This window comes from Hemibagrus wyckioides, linkage group LG01, assembly GCF_019097595.1.
Source record: "Hemibagrus wyckioides isolate EC202008001 linkage group LG01, SWU_Hwy_1.0, whole genome shotgun sequence".
Lineage (NCBI taxonomy): Eukaryota > Metazoa > Chordata > Actinopteri > Siluriformes > Bagridae > Hemibagrus > Hemibagrus wyckioides.
This window is the reverse complement of record NC_080710.1, coordinates 917,120-927,306: the sequence shown is the minus strand read 5'-3', so window position 1 is coordinate 927,306 and position 10,187 is coordinate 917,120. Positions and strand designations below refer to the sequence as shown.

Genomic DNA, 10,187 nt, shown 5'->3' with positions numbered 1-10,187 from the left:
CCATCCCCCACTGGATGTATGCAAAGACATGATTGCACATTTCCCAGTAAAGACAAAGAGAGGATGCTGCAAATGCTGCATAATGGATACACAAACACACTGTGTAGCAAGTGCAATGTTCGCCTGTGCTTCTCAGATGAAAAGAACTGTCTTAGGGACTATCACTGCAAGTAAACACAGACTTCATTCAACCCACATTGAAAGTTGTGTGAATACAATTTTTTCCAATATTTTTATTAATAAATGCTTATTCATAAAACTATGATTGTTGTGTGATCATTACTCATGATATATACCGTTATGGGGCTAAGTAAGCAATCAACCCTGCAAATGAATGCTTAAATGTTCTGTATATCTGTTTAGACAAAGTGAGTAGAAATACAGAAATTCTGCTCCCAACTAGGCCTAAGGTTGCAATATTACAACATTTCCGTAAAAACTTACTAAAATGTAAAAAATTTGAAAAATCTTTAATTTCTACATCAGAGGCCTCCTAAAAGAATATCTGAGAGGTCAAAAAAATTTTTTGCTCATTTTTGTCTATATTTGGGTCTTACAGGGTTAAATTCCAAGTCACAGTGGATCCAGAGTGAATGGAAAATGACCATTAGATGGGAAGAAGTCTGCAGGAGTCATATTGTTTAGGTCACAGCTGTTGTATGTGGAGGTAAAGGACTCATACCTCTCTCAAAGATCCATATCAGCAATGTCATAATTTGCTCAAACATGTTTGATAAATCATGGCCATAAATCATGATAAATCATGATCTTTGAAGGATTATGTGGATTATCAGACTCTTTGTTAACAGCCAATGAAAACAGACATTGAGACCATAACTGTACATAAAAATAGCCAACTTGCAGAACAACAGAGCTGGAAAATAAAAGTCAACCTGAATGTCTTTTCAGTCTTTTTTCCATGCAAACTATTACTTTTGCATTCGCACAGGTTCATTATAACATAATTGTGTAGGTCTTGAAACCACTTCTCGCATGACTTCCAACAGCGCTGTCTTTGACTTATCTTGTGTTTTTCTATATATGTTTACAGATCTACCTCCGAAACAAACAAGGCCTTGGCTTCATCTTTGGTTCAGGCTTTTCCCTGCTTGAAAGACACATCAGGCAGTGGTTGCATGAGTACTTTTTGAAAAACTTTATAGAGGAATTGATGCAAACTAAAAATGTTTAGAATGTTCTGAAGATGATGGAAATGTGTTTGTTAAATGCAATTAATTGTCTTTTATAGTCCTTGTCAAATTTTCTTACATTTTGCTTAAAGTAGAAAATGGGAAAGGAAAAAGAGATCTGCCCAGTCTCTATTCACATACGATTTCACTTCTTGCCAGGATATATGGTATACCCAAGGCCGGAACCACCATCCAGCCACTGGATTTCTTGAAGAGAGGCTTAGGAACATTAGAAAGAAGCTGAGATCTGTGAGCAGGCCGCAAAGGCAAGAAGATGGTGAGCCTGAAAGGGCATACATACCAGGTAAACTGAAAAATGTGTTGATAAAGCAAAACACAAATATTAACATTGACAGTATTCCTTTCTGTGTTTTTATAGAATCTACTATTTCCGAAGAGAGAGCCGAACAACTAAAAGAATGGCTGAGACACAATTCTCAGCCCCTCAGCCAGGTGTCGGCATACATGTTTTCCATCCATTTTAGATTGCACAGGACTTTCTTGCTTTGCATGGAGAAGCTGCACCAAAACTTTTTGAAACATGGCTGCCTATATATGCAGACAAGATCCCACACCTGTTGAGACGGGAAAAGAAACTGCAATTTCCTGTACAAGAAATGACACTGGGTAAAATTGTTTTTTGTTTTTTTTCTTTTTTATGCATCACACTTTTAGAATAAGTTTTATATTTGGCTACTAAATGCCAAAACTCAGATATGCCAATCCACATCATGTTGATAACTTTTGTTCCTACAGATGCCAAGGGGGAACTTGAACTGAAACTGCTACCCGAGTTGCTTCCACCTACGGTTTACAAAGTTGGCCGAAAAGTTTTCCGGCACAGCATTGAGTGATTGAGATAAGACTTAAGACTTAACATGGTATTCCTGGGCTTCAAAATAGTCCAGTAAATACATCATGATCATACATCATCAGTAAATAAAAAATTGTTTGAGGTCATGCATAGAACAGTGGGAGTAGCTATTCCTCACTGTTTACATGTCAGCTTGACCATTTTTCATGTTGTTAGCATTAAATCCCATCAATTTATCAAGAATAAGGCATGAAAGTGAAATTTAATAACAATATACAGTATATCTTGGAGAGATAGACTCCAGAAAGACTCAACAAGGTGCTTTGTTAAAATGTGATTTTTATGTAGTGGCATTGTCCAGATAATAATGTCTAATTATGTCCTGTCTGTTAATTTGTTTTATGTCTGCCTGCATTGTGATCAGATCTCATTTAAGTAGGACCAATGGCACCTGATGTCAAAAGCAATTGTAATCTATTGTGGAAGGATAAATTCCCACAAATGTGAGTTGACTGTTCACGTTGCATTTACACATGGCTGTAGTGCCAGTGACAGTCAGTCAGCGCGAGCCCACGACCAGACCACCTTCACATGTCGTGATGTCCATAGATCCATGGACATTGTACTGTGTGCTTGCTCCTCCAAGCCATAATCTGCGCCTGGATTTACACTCATAAATTGGTGCAGATAATTAAATTCCAAACAGGGGCTGCAGGTTTGGTTATGAATGTGATGGCCTTTTTATAGTTTGTGAAAAACTGCTGTTCCTGATGGTGAGAGAGTGTGATTATAGTGCTGTATGGCACTGATGGTATACTGCTGGTTATTTGTCAACAACAAGCACATTTTTAGCCTTATAAGAAATGGGAAAGTAAAATGTTGCCATAATGACAGAGTGATTCTCTAACTTGATTTCACTTGGGTTTCTTTTTTATTCAGTATCAATACTATTACACACTAAATTGATAGTCTTATTCAGTTTAATCTTTGCTTTTCAACAAAATTTTTACTTTATTTCATTTCTTTCTTTCTAAGGTTGGAACCAACATGGTGGAATACCTCCAGCAGGCTGAAGTGTCAAGGCCGTACCCCTACATCCTGACGTTGGGAGATAATGACCAGCGCTGCTCTCAGGCATTCGTCATTCTGGTGGGACAGGCTCTGGAGCAAAGCACACTACTTGGGGCAGTTGATGTGTGCTTCAAGGCATTTTATATTTTTGACATTAACTATCCAAAGCAGTGTGCTCCTGTATGGGAATTTATCCAGAAAGTGGTCTATGAACTGGGAGGAAGTGAGTCCACACCTGTGAAATTTATACATTCAGCAATACTTACTTGCAAGTAGAGACTAGAAAACTTGATCCTTTAATTCTGCTGCCCATTGGTTCAGAATAGTTCCATGTATCTTATCTATGGTTCTACCCACTAAACAGTTTGTTTAGTTGGTAACTGTTTATTGTATTTATGTGTAGTGTTTCTGTGAAATATAGACGCCTACTTGAAAGTAACAGGCAATGTTTGTAAGTATGTTACAATGAGAGCAGGGCTGGATAGTTTTGTACTGCAGAGAAGCTATCTGAAGTCACAGAGATCCTGCTCTGTAGCAGCTGCCCCAGCCTGTTTGTGCAATTACTGCATTCTGGCCTTAGTGCTTGTGAGTAATAGTATAGTAATGATGTCGCTGTTGAACTTGTTTCGAATGATCTGCTCTTGTGCTTTTGAAAAATAAATATTTTTTCTATGATTTGTACAATTAATAGGGTGTTGTTTATTGCATATTTGTATGGTTTGCAAAAAATAGGCCAGTATATCAAAGTAATTTAACTGTTTAATAGACATGGGTAGTGAAAGATAGGTAGTTTTGTACAGATTTACTGTTAAGCATGAAAATAATAACCTATTTGTGAGGTAGAATTAACCCAGCATTCCAGTTAATATGAACCAACATCTGGATCGAACATTTGACAAATTTATGTGGTAGAATTAACCCAGCATTATAGTTAAATATGACCTAGCATTTGGATTGAATATTTAACCCATCTTCCTGGGTTAAACAAATAACCCATTTTGCTGTGTTAAATTAACCCAGCATGTAGTTGGTCCAATATTTACTCAGCAGCTGGGTTAAAAACAACCCAAATTGGGTTGAAACTCAATCAGCTGAAACTCAATCCCAGCAAAACTGAACTGCTGTCAGTTGAACTGCTGATATCAACTCTCTGATCTCCCCTTCGGCCACTGCTCGCAACCTCAGGTAACCATGGACAATCAACTGTCCTTTTCCTCCCATGTTACTAAGGTCACATCCTCATGTTGGTTTCTTCTGTACAACATCAGAAGGATTCAACCATTTCTACCCACACAGGCTGCTCAGGTACTTGTTCAGTCTGTGTTCATTTTGAGACTGGACTACTGCAGCTCTATACTGTCAGAACTACCTGTGAACACAATTCATCCACTGCAAATGATCCAAAATGCAGCTGTGTGACTTGAGTGGGTTGAAATCAAGTTCTCCCACACCACCCCACTGCTGCTCCTCCACTGGCTTCCGGTATCTGCATCAGATTTAAAACACTGATGCTTGCTAACAAAGCCAGGAATGGACTGTCTAACAAAGCCAGGAATGGACTGTCTAACATAGCCAGGAATGGACTGTCTAACAAAGCCAGGAATGGACTGACTCTCTCAGGGTAAGAGGAAGGCCTACATCTAGACTCTTCTCTGTTCTGGCAGCTTGAACCTGTTTGTCTGAACAGCTGAGTCACCGACTGTGTTCAGATGACAGATGAAGACCTACCACTTCCTGAAGCCCTTAAACTAGCTCTTATTTTCACTGTTTGTTTTATGTATTGTTGTAACCCAACTCAGTTTTGAGGCTGATGGTGTCCTAAGTCTTTGGCCTATAGAACCAGTGTTAATGTATTTATTGAGACTTCAAAACACTTATGTACTCTGGATAAGAGCATCTGCCAAATTGGCAAAAAATGTAAATGTAAATTCAGTTTTGAATAAACTGGTTAAAAAGCAAGAGTAAGTTCTGAGCTTAGGAAGCCTGAGCTTCTGCCAATAAATACCCATGAGGGCTTTTAATCCAATATCAGCACTGTTCTATATTAGCAGGATAAACATTTTCCTGCTATTGTATGTTTTTTTTAGATCAGGAACTGAAATCTGCATGAGCTCAGAGTGATGTGATCATGTTTACTCAGAAGTAATAAATTTGACCTTTAGAACAACATCAATCTCAGAGGAAATACTGACTGAAGCTGAAGAGAGAAATAAACACTGTACATCTTAAATGATGAACAGGATTCCATCCTCTGTTACTAATTCTACAGCAGCACTCATATTAAAACTGTTTACATTCTGTCTTCTGTCTGCACGTTCACTAAACTGTTTTAGACACCACATTCCACAACACTGCCACCAGCTGCTGCTATTATATAAGTGTATAGGTTTACAAGTTAACTCTTTGTTCTTATTATAGTTACACAGTGTACACAATATACATAATAGACACTGGTATTTTGTGTATCTGTGTTGTAGTGTTTTGTGTTGGCTGTTTGTTCACAAGCCACTTTATCTGGCTAGAACATCTAATAAAAGTTTCTTAACAGTCACTTGCTCTTCTTAAATGCATCTAGTTGAGGAGGATTTAAAATACAGCATTGTCTCCACCTAGGGGTGAATTCTCGTCACTGCACGAATTATACAGGTTTTTATTTTTACCAAGTAAAATCCAACAAATGGGGGGGGTCATCGTGTTTTACAATTAACACTAATCACGTGTTTTCTGTTTAAAATCTCATTAAACAGGAAATGTTATTTGTGAGGTTTAAGTTATGAAATTAAAGACCCACAGAAACACATCTCCTGTATAAAAATACCTTTATAATAATAAAGTGTTTATCATAGTAAATGTGGCGCCAGTGGGGGGAGGAAAAAGGACTCAAGTGTAGATGAGGTAGTTTATTACCAAACCAACCTCCAATTAGAATCAATTTAGTTAAAGATGAAAAACATTAAATTGCACCGCCCAAGAAAAAAAACTGAGTCCAACAAGGCTTGCACAGGTTCACTTGTCACACAGAGTCAGAAACAGTGGGTTCCCATAAAATTATGTTTTATTTAAATTGAGGTCACAATGTTAAAAAAGCAACATTATGTTCATTCACTCAATCTTGAGATAAAATGAATTCCATTGCCTGCACATGCATCCCCTTAAAATAAACGGCTCTCGTGTCCACCAGCGATTTCCAGCACAACAACTATAGCGCATTGATGATGTCACAGTCCAACAATGATGATGCATAGGAAGCCATAAACGCTTCCAGCTTTTATATCCTCCAGTGCATCTTCTGATTGGCTAAAACTTAAGGAGTGTAGTCACCTCTCCTGCCACATAAACAGACAAATCTTGTTTAAAGCTGAGGAACATAACAAGCTAATAACCCTAACTCTTATCCTGTCCCTAACCAAAACCCAGAGTATGATAAAATATTAACATCCCTTGAAAATTCCAAATTTATAACAATTTACTTAGCTTAGTGGGATACTCCCCAAATGAGACAATTCCACCTGCTCCCGAAAATCCACAAGCCACCTGAGAAGTGGACTGTGCCCTTCAGCAGTCCATGCGGTTGACCAGTCAGTGATTGTGGTTCTGAATTGTATCAGGTGCCGGGGTTCATCGATCATTTCATCAATCCCTTGTGCCAAAAACACAGTAGTTATATTTAACACACATGATTATGTAAAGAAAACAAACAAGCTGTTTGTACCAGAAACTGCTTTAATTATTTACCATAGATATCAATTCACTTTACACAAACATGGACATAGAACTGGGTCTATGGGCAGTTAGGAACACATTCAGTAAATACCCAGACAGCAAGATTGGCTGAAGCTTTTAAAGATGAGCCTGACTTGAAATGCCTGAATTCAATGTCAAATATTATCTCCAGGTACAGGGTACAGCGATGGGGAAAAGATGTTCCAAGATGGCGGCATGGCAGTAGCACTCTGGAACCAAAATGGTGCTATTTCTTTGTTTTAGCCCGAATTTTAAGGTGCACGGACATCAAAGACAGTGGTGTAGATGTATACAACCGCCAGACGACATTACAGCTCAGAAATCATGGAGTTAGTAATCTGACAAACTCTGCTTGCTGCGAAGACCAGGCCTTCAGTCCTATGCGTCGCCCTATGCCGGTGGCCGAGAGAGAGGACGTCGCAAGCAGTGCTCAAGGAAGTGGAAGTGCGGAAAATGGGCGGGTGTCCATGCTAGGCAAAAAAAAAAAAAAACCCTAGCCGGCCGGCACTCCCCTCCATCATTTTGTCTAACGTCTGCTCACTGAAAAATAAATTGGACTACATCCGACTCCAGCAAACTACATGGTGTAAGTACAAAGATCACTGCATCTTTGTTTTCATGGAGACGTGGCTCAGTGACAGAGTTCCAGATGCCGCCATTCAGCTAGCCGGGCTAACCGCGTCTCGTGCCGACAGAAATGCAGCTCTGTGCAGCAAGACTTGGTGGTGGTGTGGATGACACATCAACACAAAATGGTGCAAGGTGCTTGTTTTTAATTACTGTTCATCGCTAGTGGAGTTTAGATGCAGGCCATTTTATTTACCACGGCAATTCACCACTGTATTCATTGTCGGAGTGTACATTCCCCCCAGTGCTAATGCTAAGGAGGCTCTATGTGAGCTCTACAGAGCTATTAGCGAGCTTCAGAATGCTCACCCCAATGGACTGTTTATTATCACCGGAGATTTCAATCACGCAAATCTCTCAACAATGCTTCTTAAATTCCATCAGCATGTGGACTTTGCGACCAGGAGCAAGCATGCTGGATCTTGCCCCCACCTCAGCTACTCACACCACATCTCTTATGTTGATACAGACTACTCATCAGATGCTCTAAACCAGTTCTGAAACAGGTTAAAACCTGGCCAGCAGGAGCCATCTCTGCTCTTCAGGACTATTTTGAGTGCACTGACTGGCATATGTTCAGGGAGGCTGTGACCAACACGACTCTATCAACTTGGAGGAGCCACGGCATCAGAGGCGAAGCGCGCACACGCCCAGAGAATCCATGGCCAGGACAGCGGAGACTCCCGGTGCAGGTGGCAGGGCATTCAGGCAATCACCAACTACAGGACATCACCTGCCTGTGACAGTGACACCTCCTTCCCAGACACACTGAACGACTTCTACGCTTGGTTTGAGGCACAGAACATCATAACAGTGAGGAAGACCATCCCTCCTCCTAACGACCAGGTGCTCTGTCTTTCCACAGCTTATGTGAAGAGAACTCTATGCAGAGTTAACCCACAGAAGTCTGCTGGACCAGACAACATTACTGGCAGAGTGATCAGGAAATGTGCTGAGCAGCTAGCAGATGTCTGATCTTCAACATCTCTCTGAGCAGCTCCATTGTCCCAATGTGCCTCAAGACTAGGGTTAGGGACCACCTTCGCTGTGCCTAAGAAGTCTACGGTTTCCTGCCTCAATGACTCACGTCCCGTCACACTCACACCAATAGTGATGAAATGCTTCGAGAGGCTCATCATGAGTCGCATCAAGACACAGCTGAGTCGCATCAAGACTCATCACTCCACAGACGATGCCATCACCACAACCCTCCACCTGGCCCTCACCCATTTGGACTGTAAGGACTCATACGTATGAATGCTGTTCATTGACTTCAGTTCAGCATTCAACAGAATCATCCCTCAGCAGCTGATTGAGAAGCTGAGCCTGCTGGGCCTGAACACCTCCCTCTTCAACTGGATCCTGGATTTCCTGACTGGGAGACTTCAGTCAGTCCAGATCTCCAGTACCACCACACTGAGCACTGGAGCTCCTCAGGGCTGTGTGCTCAGTCCACTGCTGTTCACTCTGCTGAATCATGACTGCGCAGCAATGCACAGCTCCAAACATATCATTAAGTTCACCGATGACACGACCGTGGTGGGTCTCATCAGCAAGAACGATGAGTCAGCATACAGAGAGGAGGTGCAACGCCAACAACCTGTCTCTGAACAAGACCCACACACCCCTCACACACACTCTTACACACACCCCTCACACACACTCTTACACACCCCACACACCCCTCACACACACTCTTACACACCCCACACACCCCTCACACACACTCTTACACACACCCCTCACACACACTCTTACACACCCCACACACCCCTCACACACACTCTTACACACCCCACACACCCCTCACACACACTCTTACACACCCCACACAACCCTCACACACACTCTTCACCCTCCTGCCACCTGGAAAGAGGTACCGGAGCATTCGGGCCTCACAACCAGACTGTGTAACAGTTTCTTCCCTCAAGCCATCAGGATCCTCAACACCCAGGACTGAATTGTACAAAACTCTCTCTCTCTCACACACACACACACTCACCTGTGTGAACAAACCTATATTATTCATTACTTATTGCACTACCTCAACCCTTGTTAATATTTCATCTGCTGCTATATTTGTTTATTTCCATTTGCACTACCTCAACCGCTGCTACTGCATTTTTGCACAATACGTCTTGTCAGGCCACTATATACAGCTCTGGAAAAAAAATAAGAGCCCACTGCCCAATCTCCAGCTGTGAACCCTATTGAAAACCTCTGGAATGTCATCAAGAGGAAGATGGATGATCACAAACCATCAAGTAAAGCTGAGCTGTTTGCTTTTTTGCAAAAAGAGTGGTATAAAGTTCCCCAACAGCAATGTGAGAAACTGGTGGAGATCATGGAGCCAAAACCCATGCAGATCGGGGTTATTCCACCAAATACTGATCTCTTAATGTTATTTACACAAAGCATTAACACAATCTGTTTACTAATGATTTACATTTTGTTTTATTTGAGTTATTAAAGCTCTGGAAATGCTGCATGATCTTGGGTTATTTTGATGTGATGTCATTTCCTTTAAATATACACTCTAAATAACAGTCATATTTTGAATTTAGAAAAAATCATCAGCAGTTCACAAAAAATCAAACAAAACTCTTCATCTGACCAACACAGGAACCTGGAAGAAAAAAAGAAACTGATTATTTTGCAGTGGGCTCTTATTTTACAATCATATGTATTAGTTACCTTTTTTTTCTTTTTTTTTTTTACAGTTTCTCAAAGTTGTACATCAT

General features: G+C 40.8%; 1 long non-coding RNA gene across 1 annotated transcript; it reads left to right on the top strand.

Annotated features, from left to right (window-relative positions):
* Positions 1 to 555: 555 nt before the first annotated feature.
* Positions 556 to 3,618, top strand: LOC131359723 (uncharacterized). The gene is made up of 4 exons (XR_009205807.1): positions 556 to 667; positions 1,052 to 1,494; positions 1,570 to 1,817; positions 1,947 to 3,618. It is a non-coding gene; the product is annotated as an uncharacterized LOC131359723 (long non-coding RNA).
* The last annotated feature ends 6,569 nt before the right edge of the window (positions 3,619 to 10,187 follow it).